Source organism: Hyaena hyaena, unplaced genomic scaffold, assembly GCF_003009895.1.
Source record: "Hyaena hyaena isolate Hyena2069 unplaced genomic scaffold, ASM300989v1 scaffold_1760, whole genome shotgun sequence".
Taxonomy (NCBI): Eukaryota; Metazoa; Chordata; class Mammalia; order Carnivora; family Hyaenidae; genus Hyaena; species Hyaena hyaena.
The window spans coordinates 124,508-148,323 of NW_024082397.1; the positions used below are offsets into that span (position 1 = coordinate 124,508).

The window sequence follows — 23,816 nt, forward strand, 5'->3', positions numbered from 1 at the left end:
TTCAACGAGAGAGAGTCCCTGGAGCTGGGGAATCTGCAGCTCCGCTCAAGTACATCGGGGAGAGGCTGGCGGCGGCAGGGATGAGGCGGGGACCCCGCCCATCCGCAGTCTCTCCGCGTGCGCCCTTCGCGGCCGTTAAGGACAATGGTACGTTACCAAACCGCCATCTAGAAAGCCAGTCACGCTCTGAACTTCCATCAGAAACCATTCGATAATTCCAGAAGAAGGGTTGGTTCCTATTTTGGGTACCAACCTTGCAAATTATATCAACTCTTTTTTTTCACCTCCCCATTCTCCTCCTACTGAACATGAAATGGGTTAGTAGTAGTTCAACGTCTCTCTCAGGCTATAAAAGGGGCGTCATTTAGCAAGAAAAGGAATGGGCATTCCCCAAAGATAAAGTGACATACTGGACTTTATATCCTTTTTGGGGGAGGGTTAGGGTGTTTTTGGTTGTACCAGGAATAACTGCATCAGGTTAGGTGTAAGCCAGACTTTGCTATACAAAGTTCAGTATAGTTAAAAGAGGTGAGTAGGATTCCTATTTGAAGAGAGGTAGTGTAGCACTGGTTGGGATGGTGTCAATGGCCTAAACTGGAGTGACATTTCCTTTATGGTTGTATGTTGGAGTTGGCCAAAAGAGATCCATGTGCAAGCTCTGGACGTGGAAGTGAAGCAGCCACCATTATTCCCTCCAAGTAGTGCTTAGAGGCAGTGAGAGGCAGGTATATGTGCTGGTCTAGGGTTCTAAGCTTGTCCTTGCCCTCCTCTGTCTTGCCACTGGCTCTTTTTCCTCCCCACCTGCCCCGTCGACCATTGGCAACCCCAAGCCCACCATATAATGCAGAGGCAATAGCTTCTGCACCAACTCCCACCTGCGTCTCATTCTTACAGCTGGATGTGCCATTCCCATGATTTCTCTGCAAGTTCTCAGTTTCCCTTCACGTGACTACTTCAGGAGGCCTGAACAGTGACTTTTCTCTGCTTCACTTTCCCCTCAGTCTGGACTTTCCTTCCTTATCTCCTCCCATCATGTGTGAGGTCTCATTTTATAAGCTAACAGACCAGAAACTCTGGGAAGGTAGGCAAGGTTCTGTTTTGTTCACAACTACAGCCTCAGAAGACATTAAATAAATCTGTGTTGACCTAGTAAAGGACCTAAAGCATGTACTTGGCCCTTAATAAGCTCACAATAAGTGATAGCTCTAAATATTATTTATCTACTACTCAGATTCTCAAATAAGAGGGTGTGGCCTGAGAAGGTACATGAACAACTTGTTTTCAATATCTGGCTTAGAAAGTTTATTAGGGAAAACTATTTTTTAATATTCGTGCAGCATTTGAAGGTATCCTGGGCCTCTAAACTCATGCCAGTGCCTGAGAAGTGCCAGATTGCCTCACGCGCTATGGGGGGGGGGGTCTGAAACATTTTGGCTTGTACCTCACTGCTCATCCATACCTTCATCATAACTCCTGGATTTGCATGGATTTTTGTTGTCTTCAATATGCTATAGTCAGCAGAATATTTCCCCCTACTTCTATAAAGTGACACGGACTTTTAAAAACATATTTTATGCATATCTAAGTTTGTGATTTGTGTCTGAGAGAACCATTTCCTTTGATTTTGTTTTGGCTAAGAGTATGTTTGCCAATTTCTTTCTTTTTTTTTTCTCCTTTTTAAAATCACATAGCTCCAACATTCATGGATAAGTAGATAGGACACCATTGTGGAATGCACATGCTGGACAGTTGTAATGAATTTATTTATTCATTTAAAAAATTTTAAATGTTTTATTTATTTCTGAGAGAGAGGCAGCGTGAGCAGAGGAGGGTCAGAGAGAGACAGAGATACAGAATCTGAAACAGGCTCCAGGCTCTGAGCTGTCAGCACAGAGCCTGACGTGGGGCTCGAACCCACGAACCATGAGATCATGACCTGAGCCGAGTCGTATGCTTAACTGGCTGAGTCACCCAGGCGCCCTTATTTATTCATTTTTAAATGTTTATATTTGAGAGAGCGAGAGAAAGAGAGCACAAGCGGGGAAGGGGAAGAAAGAGCAGGAAAGAGGATCTAAAGCAGGATCTGCGCTGACAGCACAGAGCCCAATGTGGGGCTCAAATTCATGAACCGAACCATGAGATCATGACCGGAGCCAAAGTGGGAGGCTCAATCTACTGAGCCACCCATGTGCCCCACCCTCTAATACACTTCTTAATTTTTAAATTTATGTATTTTCTATTTCCTTCCTACTAGAGAAGATGAGGAATTGGCTCTCCTACTACTGGGCACATTTCTTCCCTTTTCTCATTTTCCTGATCTAGAGCTATGTATTTTATTACATCAGCTTTCAGTGTCTATTTTGACAATGTATTTTTCATGCTGATCTTACATATATTAGGATTACATCTCCTTGTAGTCCTTGTTTTTCCTTTACTATGTGTCGTCTTGATTTTTCTTTGCTTAGTTTTTTTCTGTGTACCTATCACTAACCCATTCTGTCTAAACTACCTTTTCATATGTTGAAATAAAGCTGTCCAATTTTTTTTTTTTCTTTTTTACCCCCGGGAGGTCAGGGCCACGTTACTACTTTTGTAGGTCCTAGGCAGTTTTGCCATCACAAGCTCCTTCTTCTATAAGAAATAATAAAAATTACATTTTATAGCTGTGTTGGGATAAAGATGAATATAATCCAGGTTGGATTCATTATTTTGTAGTCCCTGTTCTTAAATTTTGCTCTTGATTTTAGGGAAACTAAAAAGAATTTTTGAAAATCCCTAAATGTATCATGGGCCCGAGGTACTGGGTCTAGTGTGCCTCATGGGTAAGTTGGCCCTGCTGAGGGGTGTCCATCACTCCAAGAGCCCTGATGTCACTTTCTCCAATCTCCTTGTTCTCTAGATCCTGACATCTCCCTTTACCTTCTTCCTGAAAATTCTGTTCATTTCTCTCATATATTGGGTCCTCTATTTTCTGAGATTTCATGTCAACCCCCTTACCCCCCTCTTATTTTCCCCCATTTCAGTCAAGTACATTTCAGAAGGCACCTGATAAACGGTATTTGGGAGATAAATTTGCATGTCAGATCAATCCTCCAATCTATCATAAAAGATTGATAGTGTGGCTAGGAGTATAGGTTGGAAATAATTCACCTCCTAAATTGTGTTTCAGTATATACAAATACATACTTATGGTAGGCATTAAAAACAAATATATTTAGAAGAAAGTAAAGGTAGCCTGAAAACATACTAAATTAACTACTATATTCAGGGAGCTAATGGACAAGGGGGCCAAGGAGGTGTCACCGTTTGATGCTCACTTGTTCCTGTTTTCAGCTCGGCTTCCTGCCTACATGGGGAACTGGGGTCCCCAAGTCCAGAGTTTTCTTTGATGAACGGAACCGTCTCCCGAGAGTAAACCTTTAGTCTTCTGTCGGTGGGGAGCAGATATGGCCTTCTAACCACTCTGTATTCACACTTCCAGGGACTCCCCTGACGTTTCAACCACCTGTCTTCCCCCCTCACCCGCCCCACCCCCAGGGTCCCTGATGCCTCCCGTTCAGAGCCTGAGAGGGGCCCGAAGCAGGAAGGAGCTTGCTCACAGGATCTCTGCCGCTGCTGGCATGGGCTTTCTCTTCCTCACGCTTGCTAAAAAGTCACTACTCCCACCTCTTGCTTCCAAATTGTTATTGCTGTTGTCTCCTTGCCCCTCCTCTTTACCCTTGTGGTTTGATCTTTTAGTCTAATCGCTTTACTGTACTTCAGTAGAGTTATAGGCGGTCTAGGAGGTAAATGTCCATGTCCATTTTCTGATGATTGCTGGGAAGTGTCTCAAAATGCTTACATTTTACTGCATTATTTAAGTGTATCTAGTGCCCCAGAACCCTTAGAGCAGAGTAACTATTTTGCCGTGTGTGTGCGTATTGAGGAGAACAGGGCCTCAGCGCTAGACTTGGATGCCTAGTTGAGCCTTAATTTTATGTGATTACTATATTTAAATCACAAATTTAATCTTCCGTACTCATTTCCCCCACATATGTTATAAATAGCTTAAGTTTTAAAATCTATTCTTTCTTTCACACACTGACATTAAATCTATGTCAAAGCAACTTCCTTTCCAGGAATAATAGAATCTGTCTTGCTTGGCACTTAAAAATACCTTTTTCAGAATACATCAGGACCTCTTTCTTCTTTTTGTTAAACATGCCTATGGCCCGCCTACACACATTAGGAAAAATGAAACTATAAAAGCGATGGGAAATTTAAAAATATAAAATTTGTCATAGCTCTAGATAGGTGGGTTATAAAAAATAAGTCTATAATCACTTAAGTTTTTATTACCCCATGTACTCATTTTATTTAAGGTTCTCTTATATGTCTATTTATGTCTGTAGTCCAAACTAATAAAATCAACTAATGTTAAGTGTCAATAATACTTATTCTTTATAATTATTATTAGAAATTATTAATATATTATCATGTTATATGATTATAAATATATAAATGCATTATTATTTACAATAATATTTAAGTACATATATTTTTTATTCTAGAGTTTCTTGTACAAGTGACAGAAACTCATCTCAAACTAACTGAAACCCAAAAGGTAATTAATTTTTTAGAATTCCTGGGAATTCTAAAAGTTTACTCAGCTCTAGATATAGCTGGATCTAGGTGGGTGTTAAAAGGTATTATCAGGGTTCTGATATTCTCTCTCTCTCTATATATATATCTGTATGCATGTACAGATACAACTAAATCATACTTTTTTAGAGAGAGAGAGAGAGGGAGAGTATGCAGATGAGCGGAGGACTGGGAGCGGATGAGGGAAAGAGAGAATCTTAAGTAGGTTCCATGCGCACCATGATGGAGCTGGATGTGAGGCTCGATCTCATAACCATGAGATCATGACCTGAGCAGAAATCAGAAGAGTTGGATGCTTAACTGACTGAACCACCCAGGTACTCCCAAACACTTTTTTTCAAAAATTTTTAATTTTTTTAAATTTATTTTTGAGAGTCAGATAGAGACAGCGTGAGCAGGGGAGGGTGAGAGAGAGAGAGAGAGAGAGAGAGAGAGATACAGAATCTGAAACAGGCTCCAGGCTCTGAGGTAGCTGTCAGCATAGATAGCCTGACGCAGGGCTCGAACCCACGAACTGTGAGATCATGACCTGAGTCGAACTGGGATGCTTAACCAACTGAGCCACCCAGGCGCACCCCTCCCAACATTTTTAAAATGAAAATTCTAACACATTGTCAATAATATTCAAACAAATATCCAAATGACTGTTAACTAAATTTCTCAGGAGTTTAAATTACTTGCTAAAAGAATGGGACATTTAAATAATTTTTCTCTTGGATTTTCCTTCTGGTAGTATGGATTAGCCACAGAGGGAAATCAGTCTGGTAATCTCATAATTATTGGACACTTGCTGGTCCCCATCTGATATACTTTAAAAAAAATTTTTTTTTTGTTTAATTATTTTTGAGAGAGAGAGAGAGAGAGACAGTGTGAGCAGGGGAGGGTCAGAGAGAGAGGGAGACACAGAATCTGAAACAGGCTCTAGGCTCTGAGCTAGCTGTCAGCACAGAGCCCAACGTGGGGCTTAAACCAACGAACTGTGAGGTTATGACCTGAGCCGAAGTCAGATGCTTAACCGACAGAGCCACCCAGGTGCCCCTGATACACTTTTTCTTATGGACAATTGTGTGTATATTGAGTCTGCTTAGCATCTGCTATCCCTTGTATGTTTGGTGTTTCCCCAATCTGATTACCAATAGTGGGATACAGAGGGTGCCCCCCACCCTGATGGGAGAGGAAAATGACAGATGCTTCCTTCCCTAGATTCCCTTGCAGCTACAGCCTGGTCAGATGACTTGCATAGACTTGGAAGCAGGAGCCAGTGACTCAAAGAGGTAGGTACTGGGAGGATTGGGTTCCTAGGGCAGTCGTGGCCGTGGGGCTGGAGTGGCAAGCTGGGTGCAGTGCTAGAGGGGTGGATGGCACAAGCTATAGAGTCTTTTCCTTGCCGGTGGTTGTAGGGATGTCCACACCTGCTGAGCCGTGCCATACGGTAGTGGGCATTGATCCTGTGTTTCGTAGAACCTGGCTCTCCAGGCACATGGGCAATTTGGTGATCTGCTCAGTATCATGATCATAGATTCCCTGTCTGCCAGAACCAATCTGAGTTGGTTTCTATTGCTTACAACTGAGACCATGAACTGAGGGGCCTCCTCTTCCTCTGTGTTATGTCTCCTTCAGCTCTGTACTTAGCAGTTTGCATCTTCGATTACTTCTTTTGGCCTCTGCTACTTGGCTCTTCTGATATTAGCTGGAGGAGGGGGACTGGGAGAAGAGAAGGGAGAGGATGGAAGGCCATCCTGGGCCTGGGAGGCAGACAGCCCTGCAGGAGGCCTCTGGGAAATCAAGCCCCGAGGGCTAACTCAGCAGGTACAGGCTGCCAGTCACAGGGACGCGCTCCTCTTCGCCTCCGCTTCCATGACCCTGGTGCAATCCACCATGGGCACTCGCCTGGATCATGGCAGTATTTCCTGGTGTTTCCCGCCTTCTGCCCTGGCCCCCTAAACACTTTCCCAAACACAGAGATCCTGCTGAAACATCAGCCAGCTTATGTCAATCCTCTGTGAAAACTCTAATGTCTCCCCATTCCTCTCAGATTAAAAGTCTTATAAGAGTCCTTTCCCCACCCAAATAGTCTTTTTAGTTTCTGCTTGATCCTCAGGAGACACTAAGTGCTGGAGGGATGCTGGGTGGGTTGGGGCCCTGGCCGGGGTGCCCCTGGCCCCCAGCCCCCTCAGGAGCCAAGCCATGCCCTCCAGGACTAGGCAGTGCAGGCAAGGGGAGCCCTAGATCTGAGCCTTATTTCTCAAGGACAGAAACAGCAGAGAAACAAATTGAGGGCCGCAGCCATCACTGGCCGGTCCCCATAACCATCCGTTCCCACACCAGCAGTGAGGTTGGCAGACAGGGAGCCTCTTTGGCCTACCTGCCCGCAGCCCAAGGATGGGCCACATTGTCAGGGAGGGACAGCTAGGGAGACAGACGGATGAGGTAGGAGGGTGGCGTGGGACCAGGTCATTGTGGTGGAACTAGGTGGTGTGCGGATCAGTGCAAACCAAGGGGAAGAGGGTGATGGGCAGTGGGTGCTTCCAGACAGTCTCCTCTAGAATGGAGCATGCTCAGCGTCCCTGTCACTAAGGAGACAAACAGCCTAGGGGACCCTAGAGGAGCCCTATGGTCCTCTCCACACTCCAAGCCCTGGAGGAGGAGGGGGTGGTGATGGTGCAGACTTGAGGAAGGGGACAAGTACTCCTTTCCCAGCGCCTGGTGGAGAAGCGCCCAGCTCTGGGGAAGGAGGGCGGGCGGAGGGTACACCCTCCTCCCCCACCTCTGCAGCCCCAGAGCAGTGGCAGCCCCCCACCCCCCACCGAGGTCGGGCCTGACCGGCTGGTGCTTTGCGTGGAGGGAAGAGGGGGAGAACAGGGTGGGAGCGGAAGGGGGCCGGGGAGGCCCTGAGAGGGTCTCAGCCCTGGCTGCCCGCAGGAAAGCCCTCGGATCAGCGCGCACAGTGGAGACTCCCCTTTGCGCCGGGAGGCCCCCCTGCCCCGGCTGCTGGAGCCGCCGCCACACGCAGTGAGGGTGGCGACCGGGCCGCCCAGCCGGGCTCCCGAAGCCTCAGGCGCCGTGTCTGTCCCCCTGCGGGGCCGGCCGCCCTCCGCGCAGGGCGGCAGGGACGACGCGGCCGAGGAGCAGTGTCGCCAGGCTGCGGCGTGGCCGTCCCCCCTGGTCCCGGGGGCCGCCTCCCGAAGCAGCTCGGGGCCCCGCGGAGCTGTCACTTCTGTCCCCTCCGTCCTGCACCTGCCGCGCAGGGGGCTGCGGGTCCTTCCCGCGCTGTCACCGGCTCCGCGGCCGCCCCGGGAGCCAGGGGGTCTTTCCTCTGTCTTTGCTTTCAGGTTCATTCAGGCTCCAACCGGCCACCTCGGACGAAGGTTCCTCCCGGAGATTTGAACTGGACCTTCTCGACGACGCCCCCAGGGGCCCCCTGCGGGCACGTAGGGCGGAGGCTCTGGGTCTGGTCCCCGCCGGGCTGCTCCGCGTGGGGCGTTCCCTGTGGACACCGGGGACTCCACCGCCCCTGCGACAGTGTGGGTAGAGGGGAGGCCACAGACACCTGCTGGGGGGGCGGGGCGTGCTGGACGGTGGCTCCTCGCGGGGACTCTGCAAGGGCGCCGCCCAGAGGCCCGTCTGGGCCTTGGGTTCCTGCAAGGGCCCTGGGGACCGTGGCGGAAGCAAAGCGCTGGGGACCCTGGCTGGCGGGGGTTGTCTTTGCCGATCTGCATGGAGGCCTGGCCCGGCCGCTCCCCCGACGTGAGGAATTCCTGCTCTGAGTGGTGCTGGTGGGGAGGCTGGTGATGGGGCAGGCGGGACAGGGTGGTCTTCCCCTCAGGCCGGTTGGCAGAGACCCCGGTGTGTCCCTTGGAGGTAGGGAACGCAGCTGCTGCTGGTTAAGTCGGCTGGAGGCTCAGGCTTCAGGGCGTGGCTGGCCCTCGGGCCTCTCATAACTCAGGAGCAGACATGTGGCCATTGCTCCCTGCATTTCTGGCCTGCGAGTGGGTCCTGGGTCTCTCCTTCCGTGTGTGACCCAGGGGGCCCCCGAGTTCAGTCTGCCCAGGTCCTTGTCGTCACAGGGCGGCTGGCTCCACCTGGGCCTTGGGGCCTCAGATCCATGACGCACAGTGACTCAGGGGGCCTTCCTAGTGTCCCCCACCCGCCCCCCTTACTGGGTGGGAACGGGCAATTTCTCAAGCAGGTTTCCACCTTCCTCCGACGCCGGGCACGGACTGTGATCTGTTCTGCTGGGCGCCGCTCCCATAGCTCCTGGGAGTTCCGTCCCTCAAAAGGCGGGACTGTGTTGAGCAGTGTGTGTTGGGTGACTCCCTCTGCTTCTCCCCTGGAAGAGCTGGCGGCGGCACGAAGCGGGGCTGCCCCAGAAGGCGTCCAGCTTGTCGGGAAAGGTGAATTTGTGGCTGAAGCCAGAGTTTGCAATTGCGGTACTCATACCGGCCTCTGAGGGCAGGTTTTCTGCCTTGAAGTCGCCATGGACAGCGCAGCCCTGGCCACAGTTGGCACAGAAGACACTACGTGATGGAATTGGCCCTCAGCCCCTTCTCGTTCCTACTGCCATGAGCCATCGCAAGGCCGGGCGTTACCTCAGCCCCGGTCACTTCCAGTGTTTCGCTGTGCTGCGCCTTCAGGATTCCCGCTTTGCCGGGTATAGTCTCTGGAGGCTGGGGCAGTTCTGTGGAGTCTCGTCAGTGATCGTCACGGCCATCGTTTTCCCGGGCAGGATGTGCTGGGCCGACCTCACCACAGCCCCGTTACCCTTGCCAGTGGCTTGAGGAGACCGGTGTCTGAGTCCCTCCGCAGCAGAGGCCCCGCAGCCATGCTGGACTTACGGCTGCACCTGGAGGCAAGGTGTCCTAAGGTCAGCTTACATTTGGGAAAAGCTGGTGAGAAGCTTGGTCCAGCTCACCTCAAAAGAAAACCAGGTCAAAGTTCTCCTGAGGAACTGATCCTTGTAATGGAATCAAAATGCAATCCCAGAAATCCCCCCTCCCCCACGCCAAACCCAAAATCCAAACTGAACAAATACAAACGAACTTAAAAAGCAAAAATGAAGTAAAAGGAAAAATAAACTGAGAAAAGTAGAAATAAAAGAATAAAAAGAAATAAGAATGAGGAAAAAAGAATAGGAAAAAAACCGGAAAAACTAATAAAAAAGAAAACTCACAAGGCTGAGGAGGAAAAAGCTAAGGTTGTTTAATGTTTCAAGGTCACTGAAAAGCAGCTTCCTGAGCTAGTAGGAATGGTAACCTAGGCCTAGACAGAAATTTAGTTGGTTGCTGGAATTCCAAAAAAATAATTCCGTATGAGGTCATAGGAAGAAATGAACCCAGTGTGGCCGACAATCATCCACAGTGATTTACTCCCTTTGGTCTCAAGATCCTTTACTCTTCAAGAAAATTGAGGACCCAAAGAGCCTTTTGTTTATGTAGGTTACAGAAATCAGTATTTATTGTATTAGAAATTAAAACATGCAGGATGATCCATTGGCCGTTTCATATCTAGTTTGAAAAGCTGTAATAATTTTTAGGTCTTGAAGAGTTCATAGTGTCTACACTTAGCAACATTCAATCTCTTTTTCTTAAACTCTGAGCAATTGGTCTCAAAATGATGCCACAACTTAACTGGCATGATCTTGTATAAAAATATTCTATTGGATAAGATACAATAAGGTGCCTTATCAACACCTGTAATGCTGAGGGGAAGGTGGCTGTCATCATATTTTCATTTCTTTACGGTTTTGCCTCATTTCTTGGGAGTAGAGAACTTGCCATGTCAGTTTCTGCGTCTTTAACCAAAGAGGTTGCAGCTGTAAGCTGAGAAGGCTCATCTCCTACTCATCTTCAGGCAACAATCCCCATGCCCTGTGTTGCTTTTATTCCAGCATAGGATGGGGAATGTTGGACATATCACTACTCCCTTGGAGGATGAAACCAAGATGGCCCTATGTGATTTTCAAAAAACATTTTATTGAAGCATAATCTACAGAAGAGCGCACACGTCATCAGTGTGCTGCCTGGTAGCTGTTCACAAATTGAATGCATGTGCTTAACTAGCATCCAGATCAGGAAGCAGGATGTTATCAGCTCTTCCCCAACTCTCCGTCCTCCTCTTCAGTCACTTTCTCCAACAATCTGTCCTCTAACAGCATAGATTAGTTTTGCTTGTTTTTGAACTTTACATAAATGGAATCACAGTATTCTTTGTGTCTGCTTCCTTTGCTCACTATTTTTGTGAGATTCATATATATGGCTTATTTTGTTATTTAGATGCTTTTTGTAGCCCGTTTATCCATTTTGCTGTTACTAGGCATTTGGGTAGTTCTCAGCTTTTTAAGAATAATGCTGCTCTGAGCATTCTTGTTTCAGTCTTTGGTGAACATTTACATGGCTTTCTGTTGGCCATATACCTAGAAATGGAATTGATTGCTTAAAAGACATGCATAGGTTTAGTTTTACTAGACTGCAATTTGTTCCAGTTTACATGTCCTCAATACTAATTCCTAGTATTGCCTGCCTTTTAATTTTAACCTTTCTGTGGGTTTGTGATGGCGTAGCATTGTGGTTTTAATTTGCATTTTCTTGATGATAAATAAAGTAGAGCACCTGCTTCAATAAGCATCAGAGGCTTATTGGCCATTTCCTTCTCTGTGAACTGCTTGTTCCAGTGTTTTGCCCATTTTTCTGTTGGGTTACCTGCATTTTCCTTATTGGTTTGTAGGTGATCTTCATTTTTTGGTATGAATTCTTGGCTGGATATGGCCATGCATCTAGTTCCTCTCCTCTCAATGCATCCCATCTCTGTTAACTCTTTGATGCCACCTCCTACCTTTCTAGCAAATGGACTTCTTCCTTTGAACATGCCCTCCCAGTCACACTGCCACCTCAGTGCTCTGTGCTAGCTCCTACTTCTGCCTTGAATGTTCTTTTCCTAGAGAGCCTCATAGTCCCGTCCCCTGCCTCCTTCAAACATTTGTTTCAGGTCATCTTCTTAGCAAGGTCTTCTCCAATATACCTATGTGGTCTTGCAAGCTGTGTAGCAAGACCTATCTGCCACCACCATCCATTGCTTTCTTTCTTTTCTAAAATCTTTGTGTTCTGGAAATTTTTACGCATACCCCAAATTAGAAATGTTAGTTTAAAGGCCCTTCACATATATATCATCTAGCATCAATAATTATCAACACATTTTGCAATCTAATTTTATTCATAAATATATCAGTCTAAATACTTAACAGACAAATATTTGTTTTTTGGAACATAGGCATCATGCCGTCTGTCGTCCAGTCTAACAAAATTAATAGTATCACATAACATCAGTCCATATTCAAATTTCCTGTTTGTCTCAAAGATGTCTTGTGACTGTTGATATGTTTAAATAAAGGTCTAAACAAGGTGCACATGTTGCTTTACTTTTTCCATAGTAATATCACCATTCAAAATACTATGTATTTTGCTTATTTATTTGCTAATTTTCTGTTTCCCTCCCATTAGAATATCTCCTCCATTTGAGCAGTAATTCTTGTCTGTTTTGTTCTTTGCTATATCTCCAACACCTAGAACAGTTTCTGGTACCTAGTAGACATAAAATAAATGTTTGTAGAATGAATGAGTGAAGGTAATTGGCAACATGGATATAATAGTCCAAATGGTATGCTGTGTCACCATGGTCACATCTGTTACTTTCCCTCTCTAAAACTTTGGGCAACTTTTCTTTTTTGCGGTGGCAACTTTTCTGAGCCTCAATTTTCTTATCTGTAAAATGGGATTAACAACACCAACTTTATAGGGTTTTAAGAATTAGACAAAAATAAATGTATAGTGGCAGCTAATATACTCTCAATATAGCTACTATTTTTATTTTTCAGTCTTTGTAAGGCATTTCTGTGAGGCAAAAATAGGTGGACAATGTGTAGTAAAGAACTTGCTTTGCTCAAAGAGAGGTCTGGCCTTGGTTCCCGGCTCCTGGGAGGCAACCTCTAAATTCTTGGAATTTTCCAAGTGCCAGGAATGTCTTTTTTATTTACAGTGGCCTCTTAGGTCACACTTGATAGTTTATGCTAATGAGGTGATGCATGGTGGCCACTTGGGCCACATGATATCAACCCCACCTCTGGGGTCAGGAGCTGAATGCTGAGTTAAACGCCATGGCTCGTCAATAATACTTTCATATGAAACTCCCATAAAAACTCTAGACACTGCAGACAAGGGTGAATCTCCCCGGTTGGTCATGCTCCTTGTGTATTGTCACACACTGGTGATGGGAAGGTAATATGTCTTGAAGGTAATGGAAAGCTTTGTGTTTGGAAACCTTCTAGACTCTTCTCTATGTGTTTCTTTGGATAATTTTCATTGGTATCCTTTCTTGGTAATAAACAGTAACCATGACTATTACAGCTTTCAGCCTGTTCTGTGAATTCTTTAAATGCATGATCAAGGCTGAGGGTGGTTTTGAAAACCCCCTAAATTTGCAGTTGATGTCAGAAGTGAGAAAAGTCATGGAAACCATGCCCTCTAACTTTGTAGTTAGTATCAAAAGGTACTATCTTTGCAGGTAGTATCAGAAGTTTGAGTGAGACTTGGCAACTCTGAAGGTCTATCCCCTCAAACCTCCCATTTGGGCTAACAGCAAGTAGTTGGTGTCAGGAGAAGTAGGATTCAGTAGAATAACCCTGACTCACTGAAACACATGATTTGGGAAGAGAAAGGGTGAGAGGGCAAGGCTTGACACACTTTAGATTCCTGGATGGCGGAGTCATCCATGTATGGAATGGCAGCTCTAATCAGTTACTGAAAGTAAAAGTTGCCAATGGAAATTAGAAATGATGGATGCAGCTTCCAGGGAGTTACCTCCTGGGTTACATAAGGAAATACACAGTAAAGAAGAAAAAAGCAGAATATACACTTCTTTGGTTGTTACTTATAATAGCTAAAATAAAAGTAGTGGAGAGTAGGGGTGAACCCTGAAGACCAAGTGTGGGTTTTGGCTGCTCTGAGCCTCTGCCACCAGCCTCAGGGTCCTTACCAGTGGGCAGAGTAGAAAGAAAAGCAGAAGAAAGACTGGGGTAGATCCTGACACCAGACAAACCTTGCATCCCAGCCTGTTCCTGCTATGGCCTCTGGCCTTAGAACTGCTGCCACTCAGTTAAGTTAAAATGAAAGTTAAGACAAAGTGTTGGGAGTACCTCCCCAATGCCAGGCAATCTTGAAATAGTGAAAATGGCCACCACAGTAACTGAGCTGCATACAAAGGAGACACGTTTCATCTTACTTCTCTGAGCTCCTGGTAAGTTCAGAACTTAGTCTAAAGTCAGATCCACAATACTGCTTCACAAACACATAGTGTATTAGAAAGAATGCTAGACTTGGTGTCCAGAGATCTGGTTTTAAATCCTATCTTCAGTGTTTATTATGTGTTTGACTTTGGAATTTGTATTCGTCTGTTTGGGCTGCTGAACAGAATACCAATGACTGGGTGGCTTAAACAACAGAAATGTATTTTCTCACAGCTCTGGAGGCTGGAAGTCCAAGATAAGGGTTGGTTTCTGGTGAGATCTCTCTTCCTGGCTGCTTTCTAATTGTGACCTCAACTGGCTTTCTTCTGTGTGTGTGGAGTGAGTGAGTGAGAGAGAAAGAGAAAGAGAGAGAGACCTGGTATCTCTTCCTCTTCTTAGAAAGACACCATTCCTGGAGGATTAGACCCCACCCTTATGACCTCATTCAACCCTAACTACTTCCTTAAAGGCTCTATTTCCAAATATGCTCACATTGGGAGTTAGGACTTCAACATAGGAAACTGGGAGGTATACAATTTGGACCATTACGGAAATGCTCCTTAATTTTAATTTTCTCACAGGTACCTTGCTGGCACGCAGCTCTCTGAAGATCAAATAAGATGTATGTAGGAGATACTTCGTACATGATTTTTAAATGTGTATCCATTTATTTTTTAGATTTCTGCTATGCACTGGACTATTGAGAGGAGGGGAGTTATTGAATGGAATTTAGAATTTATTTGAGCAAGTTGAATAGATTACATAATGCTTATAGGTTGATTTTCAACATTTGCGAAGAACATATAGGAGCTTCGGGAAAAATAAAACATTTGTTTCCTGGGTTCGTATACATTTCAGGACAGTCACACATGGTAAATAAGCCACTTTTAGTCATGACTGGTGGGAGTGGACATCACCAGAAAGTAACTGATGTCAGAGAACTTCGAAATCTATGAAGAACAATACAACGGTACAGCACTCTTTGTTTTGAAATATATTTATACACTGCATCTCTCTCCAAAAGGCTTTGAAGTCGTTTTCCAAAAAGTCTAAAAAATGTATTTGGCAGCTTCCGTGTTCTGTGGCTTATTGACATCAGTCATGGAGTAATGGGGCTAGAATCTTGAGGTATTTGTCATTTGTGTGAGTGTGAGAACATGCCACAGCCAATTAAAAACTGTTAGGTGGCAGCTGGCCTGACACTCTTTATGCAAACCTGACATATCGAACCTAGACTGTATACACAAACAACTTTATACTCTGTGCAAACAACATTCACCACACAATTCACATAATTCTCACCATGTGAAAAGCACGGAATCATGTGGTGGTACAAAAATCCTGATGGTATTTTACAGCACACACTAGGGGTGTACTCACCAGCATGAGCTAACTGTCCATGTGTTCTAGCCCAAGACCACCAGGAACACATCAGTAGTGGTACCAGTTAGGCACATCATAAGGAACAGAGGGGCTTCTCCGTAAGAAGGAATTAGAAAGAAACTATTACAGGATTTGGGTTTGTTTTTAAAACTTTTTTTTAAAGTTTATTTTGAGAGAGACAGAGAAAGCGAGTGGGGGAGGGGCAGAGAGAGAGGGAGAGAGAAAACTCCAAGCAGGCTCTGAACTGTCAGCGTGGAACCCCATGTGGGGCTCGAAATCACAAACTGTGAGATCATGACCTGGGCTGAAACCAAGAGTTGGATGCTTAACTGACTGAGCCACCCAAGTGCCCAGGATTTGAGTTCTTTTAAGGTGATTCTGTAGAGGGTTGAAGGAAGTAGGAGTTTGCTTTGGATCGGATATCAGGAAGCAGAGGTAGTTCTATGGAAAGAGCAGAGAGGAGAGAGGCCATTAAGGGACGGGCTGGGGGGAAGGCAAACAGACTTTGTGGAGCAATGAGTACATCTTGTCCATGTAGGGGGTGGAGTGGACATGCAGTAGGCATTTATCTGGGGCGGATAGTTTGTGGAGTTGGTTGTGGGAAGAAAAGCCTAAGTATTTGGTCGAGGCCAGATCACAGAAGGTCTCAAATGTTGGAGATGGGGAGCCATTGACGATGTTTGAAGGGACAGCCAAGAAATCACAAGAAATGTTAGGAGACTCACAGCTAACAGCTAATCCTGATGTTCCTCACAGGGCTTTCATACTATTTTGACCATCAGTTACAGTAAGAAATACATTTTCTGGTGAAACCCAGCACAGGCACACACATGCATATGTACACAGGCCTGAAACTCATCAAGATTTAGCCTTGTTGTGTGAGCTGTGCTGTTCTCCACTCCTCTCTGCTATACACTATCCTGTCTACCCCACTCGATTCTGCTTCATGCTGGTTTTTATGCTCTAAATTTTTACTTACTGAGGAATAGCTTGAGGTTTGAAAAATATTGTTTTAAGGAGATGAATTGGTGTGGTAAGGGGGAAATAGGAGCAGGGAGGCTCTTAATAGGAACAGCAGCAGTTCATTTATAAACAAATTCATTGATTCCTTCCACAGACACTTATTAAGTCCCTATTGCACACCAGGCATGAAGATACAAAGATACCCAGACCCAGTGGTACCCTTGAAGAGTCTGCGGTCAGTGGGGGAGACAGGTTGACAATTCACTGTTCAAGTCTTTAGTAGGTATAAGAAAATATGTTGGGATGATCTACTGTAGGAAAATAGGGAAGGTTCTACAGAGGAAGGGTGTTTGAGGTGGTTCTTGAAGACTGAATTTGCCAAAGGGATAATGGAGTATATCCTAAAGGAAAGGGTAGTGTGACAATGACAAGGACATTTGAAAGTACAAAGTGTGATCTTGGTAGGGTTTATTTATGTAGTAAATAAAAATAATGTATATTCAGTTAAATTTGAGTTTCTGATAAACAACAGATAATTTTTAGCATAAGTATGTCTCCTCAATCTGGAAGAAGCAAGACATTCTATGTAGCTGGAACATGGTGGGTGTGTGGAAATGGTAGAGGTGAATCTGGGGGTGTATTGGGATCATGTTGTGAAATGTTATGAAAGAATAAGAATCTCCCCTGTAGACTTGTGCTCATGCTGAAGGCTAATTTGAGAATAATTATAAAATGCTTGAAAAGAAATTAACAAATACACAGAGAAAAATATGTAACCCTTGAGTCCTTAGCTTATTAACAATAAAGGCAGGATCCTAGTGTGTGGGTGGAATGGTTATTAATTATTAATAATTATTAATTGCATTTGAGTAATTCTTTCTCACTTCCATCCTGCTGATTTTAATTGCTTCTAAGATGCTTTTGTCCCTGTGTTTAGTTTAGAGAAGAGGAAATGAACACATTTTGCCGTGTATACTGATTTCTTATTATAGTCCAGCCTGAAGCCACATTTAGGCTGTGAACAGTAATGGAGTGAATTACACGTGTGGGATCAACCAAGTGAGTCTTTGCTCAGTTTAAGCAATTTTCCAGTGAAACAGACACACCGTGTCTATCTTTCATCCTGCCCTGGGTACTGCCACTCCCCGCTCATTTGTGGCAATGGCTCTTCTTCCTCATTCATGCTTCACAATGTCATAGGGACAGCCCCGGGGTGGTGGGTGGGGGGCAGTGAAGGTACCTGGCCCAAGTAGGAGCAGGCGGAGCTCAGTTTCTCTTGTTGTGGTTGTACCTAGAACTTTAAACTCAGGAGCTCACAATAATCAAGTGATTGGTAGACCTCGATGGGAAATCTACCTATTTTTGTTAACTTCTGACTGAAATTCCGCATTTCCTTCAGATTGAATAGCAACAGCCCCAGTAGTAGGGGCAGAACCCATGACTTTGCCACAACAGACTCCATAATGTCGTCACGTTATGTCACGGTTGTTGCGTATTTCTCAAAATATCATTTATGCTTCCTGCTACTTTGAAATTATGGTAATGACTAGATCTTGTCTTGTAATGCATTAAATAAGGACACACATATTTGCCAAAATGTTTTTGATAACAACTCCGCATTAAGCACATTGCCTGCCCCGTATTAAGAATGAATGAATGGATGAACGAACGAATGGATGGATGGACATTAACTGATGTTTAACCACCAGTTCTACCACCATCGCTGGGCTAAGCTCTCATATTTGTTGTAAAGCTCACTTCATCCCACTGGCAAAGTAGACATTTAATAAATAATGGTCAAATTAAATGGAATTATCTAGCTGCCTTTGTTGCTTCTTTTGCATATGATTACATGTTAGAGAAATTCACAGCTTTATAAGAGCCGTTAACTTGTTTGTAAATTCATTTGCGCCTTCATTTGTCAAATATATACCTACCGGTTACTCTGCCTTGGTCTCTGTGCAGGTGGTTTGTGTGGTTGCAGCAGAAGTGAAGAGGGGGAAAGTGAATGGGAAGAAGTCTTTACATTGTTTGTTCAATCTTCATCTCTTTTTTCTGTTAACTCCAGAAAATTCAAGGAAATGCTATCTGTTTCTAGCACCCTGCTCTAAGCCTCAGCCTGCTAGTGAAGCCTAAAAACAAACCAGGGTTTTCCCACAGTGTTGATTTTAAGGGTGACTTTCAGAGACTGAGGTACCCACTTTCTTGATTATCTGGGATTTAAGTGTCTTTTGCATGATCTTCTTTGTTTTGCTTCAAAGTGGAAGACTGGCCAGGTGAGAAGCCATTCTTCAGGGGGCTGAACAGTGGCCCCATAAAAGATATATCCAGGTCCTAACCCCTACTGCCTGTGAGTGTGGCTTTATTTGCAAATAGAATCTTTGCACATGCAATTAAACTTACAGAATCTCAAGGTGAGATCATTCTGGATTTAGGGTGGCCCTAAATCCAATGACAGTGTCCTTTTAAGTGACATGAGAAGACTTCAGACACACACAAGGAAGAAGGATCTTCCCTAGGGCGTCCAGAGGGGGTGCGGCCTTGCAGACACCTTTATTTTGGACTTCTGGCCTCCAGAATTTTGAGAGAATAAATTTCTGTTTTAAGCCGCCGAATTTGTGGTAATAATTGGGAAACTAGTACATTTTTCTCCCCTGGATACAGTGGAGAGTACTCAGTCTCAATCCTATGGTTTGAGTCACAGATACTGCTACAGTCTGAATGTTTGTCTGCCCCCACTCCTCCTCCTGGAAATTCATGTATTGAAACCCTAACCCCCAACGGTGATGGTATTGGAAAGTGGGGGAAGCTGAGAGACGATGCCATCACGCAGATGAGCATGTTGAACGAGTCATCAAGGCATCACCAAGTAATCGGCTTGGGAACAATGGGAGGCAATCTTTATCAACGACGACGTGGCTTGAGTCCTGTAGACCTTGGAGAGCAGGAGGCTTTTCAGGGGCGGGTTGCAAGCGGGAGGGCGGAGCCTGGGGGGGGCCCCCAGTCCCAATCGCTAGAAAAGTTCAGGGGGTGTTCCCGGAACCGGGTAACCCCCAGCCCTTTCCCAGTTGGAGCCAAGGTTTGGTGCAAACAGTGGGAATGCAGAGCGCAGTATTATGAGACCCGGATGAAGAGCTAAGAGAAGAGAGGAGGCCCCTGGAAGCCACGAGCAGCACCAGGGAGGCCTCGCGGAGGGTGGTGGTGGAGTGTGGGTAGTTGGGTGGGAGCTATCTCACCAAAGCAGTCCTTTCCAGGAGAGAGACGTCTCCCAGTCCCCCTGGAGTGTATCTTCCCCTTCCCAACAAATCTGGGGCTCCCCTGGGGTGCAGAGGGAGAGTGGGGGTGGGGGAGGCCTGAGGCGGGGCTGTTTGCTTTAACAAACAGGGAGCTGTGTGCTGGTGAATCTTGAAAAGGATTAATGCTGCAAATTAAATTAAAATTTAGGAAACACACAAACTGAAACAAGACCTTTTAATTTGTAGCCCCAAATAGGCAAACTGCTCTGTTCAGGCAATTAAGCAGCTGTGATGACGAGCGGCAGCAAAACGCTGGAGCTGCGCTCATTAGAAGTGAGGTTAACGAATCCGGGGCGCGGGGGAGAGAGGGAAGGTTAGGAAGCGGGTCCGCACCGCGGCTCTCCTGCTCCGCACCAACCCGGCAGCCTGGGCCCCCCTTCTTGGTGGCGGCTCGCACACCAGAATGCCACGGCCTCTCTCCTTTCCCGTCAGCAGGGGCAGCAGGGCCACGCAGAGGCTGGGACGAGATCCTTCACTGCTTTCCAAGAGGCGCCTGGGGTGACCTTTGCAAAGGCAGCTTTAACGACCCTGGAGAGCGGAGGGCTCCATCGGGACGCTCCACTAGGGGGCGTGCTCCCACCCGCCCCTAGGGAGCCGGCCTGCCAGGGCGGGTCCCCTTTCCTCCTCCATGGTGCGGGGGGGGAGGGAAGGGGCGGGCTTCAGACCCTCTTCAGAAGTGAGTGCTTTAAACAATAACACCGTTTTTTTCCTTTTGGGTTTCTTATTTGGAAAGGAATATACAGAAAGCTTGGGAAGTAGAGAAAATCACCAAGAAAGTAATTGCCTACAGTCTCTGGACTTTGGAATTCCCGTTTGCCTTTTAGTGTGTAATGAGTTGAAAAAAAATTTTTTTAATTAAAGTAACAGCTGGCATCAGAATTCCTCTTTGGGGTGAAATTCTTTTTCAGAGGAAAATAAACGGATACATTTTCTGGATTCAGCGTGGGAGAACATCGTGTCCCTTGGTATAGGAAGGGGGGGGTATATGGGGGCTGGGTGTCCTCTGACCAAACCGATTCAGAAGTGGGGAGAAGCTGGCTGTGGGGAGAGGTTATGCTGCACCGTGTGAATCCATATTTTGGGGGTGCTGTGAGGAGGTGTTAATTTCATTTCTAGACCTAAACAAGCAGCATAAACCTGAGGGTGGGGGAGGTGGCAGCTCAGGGACCCAGAGCGCTAACACCCACGCCCCCTGGCAGCCTCAGAAGTCTTTGGCAGGCTCTGGACCTCCACACCCAGGGTTAGAACGACAGGGTGAGTCAAGTGTAGCTAGGGATTTGGGGAAGGGAAAACATCCAGCTACTTGCCTTTCTTTCCCAGGGATTTAACTCTGGATCTTATATCACCAGTAGTGAACTCAAGAAACCCTAGGCATCCCACTCTCCACGGCAGTAAAGGCAGAACCCCAGGCCCCCCTCCTCTTTCTCTCAGTGGGTCTCCTGGGTGGCCCCAGTCCTGCCGTGTACCCTCAAACCTTGTAATATGCCTTGATTTCTCAGTGTCCTGATGGTCATTGCTGAACTTGTCTTAGAAGGGCAATAGGAACCAGAAGGGCTGGTCCAGACACCACACCGGCTCTGTGGGGTGCACTGCAAGTGGTGCGGGCCCAGGTGAGTGCCCACGGACGTTTCGAGCCAATAGCAGCATTATCTACAGGCGGAGACTGACCCAAAACAATAGTTGTTATATACACATATATCGTTTTTATCCTGTTATAATTTTTCCTTTATATTCTTGAACAGTTCCCGTCTATTAAAAATGTATGCATGTATACACACCTACATATGTGTATACGTGCAATATATATATATGTGTGTAAAATATATACACATGAGGGGCGCCTGGGTGGCTCAGTGGGTTATGGGTCTGACTTTGGCTCAGGTCATGATCTCACGGTTTGTGAGTTTGAGCCTCACATCACGCTTTGTAGTGGCAGTGCAGAGCCTGCTTTAGATTCTGTGTCTCCCTCTCTTTCTTCCTCTACCCGGCTTGTGCTTTCTCTCTAAGTGAATAAATAAATTAAAAATATATATATATATATACATGAAACTTAAAATGTTTAATGTTTAAAAACTGCAATATTCTATCATTTAGATGAAATGCTGATCCTTTTTTGAATGTTGAGGGTATTTTTCTCTTTTTTTATTTTTGAGAGGAGGGTGGTGTGAGTAGGGGAGGGGCAGAGAGAAAGGGAGAGGGAGAATCCCAAGCAAGTTCTGTGCTTGTCAGTACAGAGCCCAATGGACTGTTCAACCTCACAGTGAGATCATGACCTGAGCCGAAATCAAGAGTCAGATGCTTTACCAACTGAGCCACCCAGGCGTCCCAGGGTGGCAAAGACCTACCCACCTGATTTTGAATTCAGGGGGCTGAGCATTCATTTCTGAATTATCTTCCACGGTTCTGGCCTTTCCTGCTCCAAAAGACCATCCAGGAGTGTCCTGCGTCGGGGGACCATTCTCATGTTTCGCTGTACCAAATATTTCAGTTGTGTGTTTCCATTTCTTCCACTAACTGGGAGCTCCCTGAACTCAGGTCACCTCCTGCTTTGTCTTCTCGGCACAGCATCAAGCATACTGTATAGGTTCAATACGTGTTTCAAATACACACGAGTTTTTGAGTCAATGGGCAGACCCACACAAAGAAATTAAATGTTGGGGCTCTCCCACCTCACCCCATCAAGCTCATTCCTGGGAGCAGCATCCTAAGCTGACAGTTGAATCTACTCCCCACACAGCTTAGATGAGCCCTGTGGGAGGTGAGTGTTCAGGATTCCCACATTCAGGTAACTGGCCTTACACAGGTTCTTTTTTTCATGTGTGACATCCAATGGGTTTTCCAAAGGGGATTAAAAATAGTTTTTAAATGTTTTTATTTATTTTTGAGGGAGAGAGAAAGAGAGAGAGTGTATGTGTGCATGATTAGGGTATGGGGCAGGGAGAGAGGGAGCCACAGAATCCAAAGCAGGCTCCGGACTCTGAGCTGTCAGCACAGAGCCCGACAAGGGTTTTGAACCCATGAACCATGAGATCATGACCTGAGCCAAAGTCAGATGCTTAACTGGCTGAGCCACCCAGGTGCCCTTCCCAAGAATATTTTGTGTTGCTGGTTGTTCTGTCTTCTAAAGCGGAAAGTGAGTTTGGGGAGAGGTGGAGGAGGCAGGGAGAAGAGGAGACAATGAGGGGTCTTCCACTGGTGTGACTCGATATACTATCACTATTTTGACTTCAGGTAGGTAGACACTTTAAAGATCGCATTCCAGTTCCGTAAGAACTTAATACCTCTAGAGAGAAAATGTGAGGACAAACCCCCCTGTGTTGCTATTTTGAATTTGGAGGGTAGAAAGGGTGTCCACGCAAAGAATTTCACATCCACGGTTTTGCAGACTGTATTGTTTCTAACCTTTCTGATACCTGAAAAATTGAGCTCTTAACTGAAAAATATACTTTTTAAAAAAAGTTTATTTATTTTGAGAGAGAGGGAGAGCATGGGGGAAGAGGCAGAGAGAGAATCCTAAGCAGGTTTCGCGTGCTCAGTGTGAAGCCTGATGCGGGGCTCAAACTCAAGAACTCTGAGATCATGACCTGAGCCAAAGTCCCACATTTAACCGACAGAGCCGTCCAAATACCCTTCTTTTTATTTGCAGCTGAGAAGAGAACTACCTTTCAGAACCAACACACCCTTTGTTTGGGAAATAAATGTTTCCTTGTTTTTCTTGTTGTGTTTGTTTATTTGTTTTTTGTTTGTTTTGTTTTGCCAGTAGCTTCTATTTAGAGAAACAGAGTCCTGGTGCCCGTGGCAAGCAGGGCTCTCTCTTTCTTTTTTTTTAAATGTTTTTTATTTATTTCTGAGAGAGAGAGAGAGAGAGACAGTGTGAGCAGGGGAGGGTCAGAAAGAGAGGGAGACACAGAATCTGAAGCAGGTTCTAGGCTCTGAGCTAGCTGTCAGCACAGAGCCCGATGCAGGGCTCGAACCCACAAACCGTGAGATCATGACCTGAGCCGAAGTCGGACGCTTAACCGACTGAGCCACCCAGGTGCCCCAGCAGGGCTCTTTCAGTGACAAATAGAATAAATGGAGCGGCCACTAGGGCTATATGATTCCTTTTTCTCTTCTAGACCACTTGCCAAAAATAATGCAATACATATAAGGAAGAAAAAAAGGAAACTGTAGGTGTTTTTCAGACATTTCATCCTACAGAAATCGGCCTTTTCCAATTTTTCTTTCTTTCGCCTTCTTAATGACTTCAACAGAAT

The 23,816-nt window shown here is 45.7% G+C and overlaps 1 long non-coding RNA gene across 1 annotated transcript; it reads left to right on the forward strand.

Moving 5' to 3' along the window:
• The first annotated feature begins 224 nt into the window (after window positions 1–224).
• LOC120226570 lies at window positions 225–8,217 on the forward strand. Its single transcript, XR_005527056.1, has 4 exons — window positions 225–317; window positions 4,551–4,603; window positions 5,845–5,915; window positions 7,974–8,217. It is a non-coding gene; the product is annotated as an uncharacterized LOC120226570 (long non-coding RNA).
• The last annotated feature ends 15,599 nt before the right edge of the window (window positions 8,218–23,816 follow it).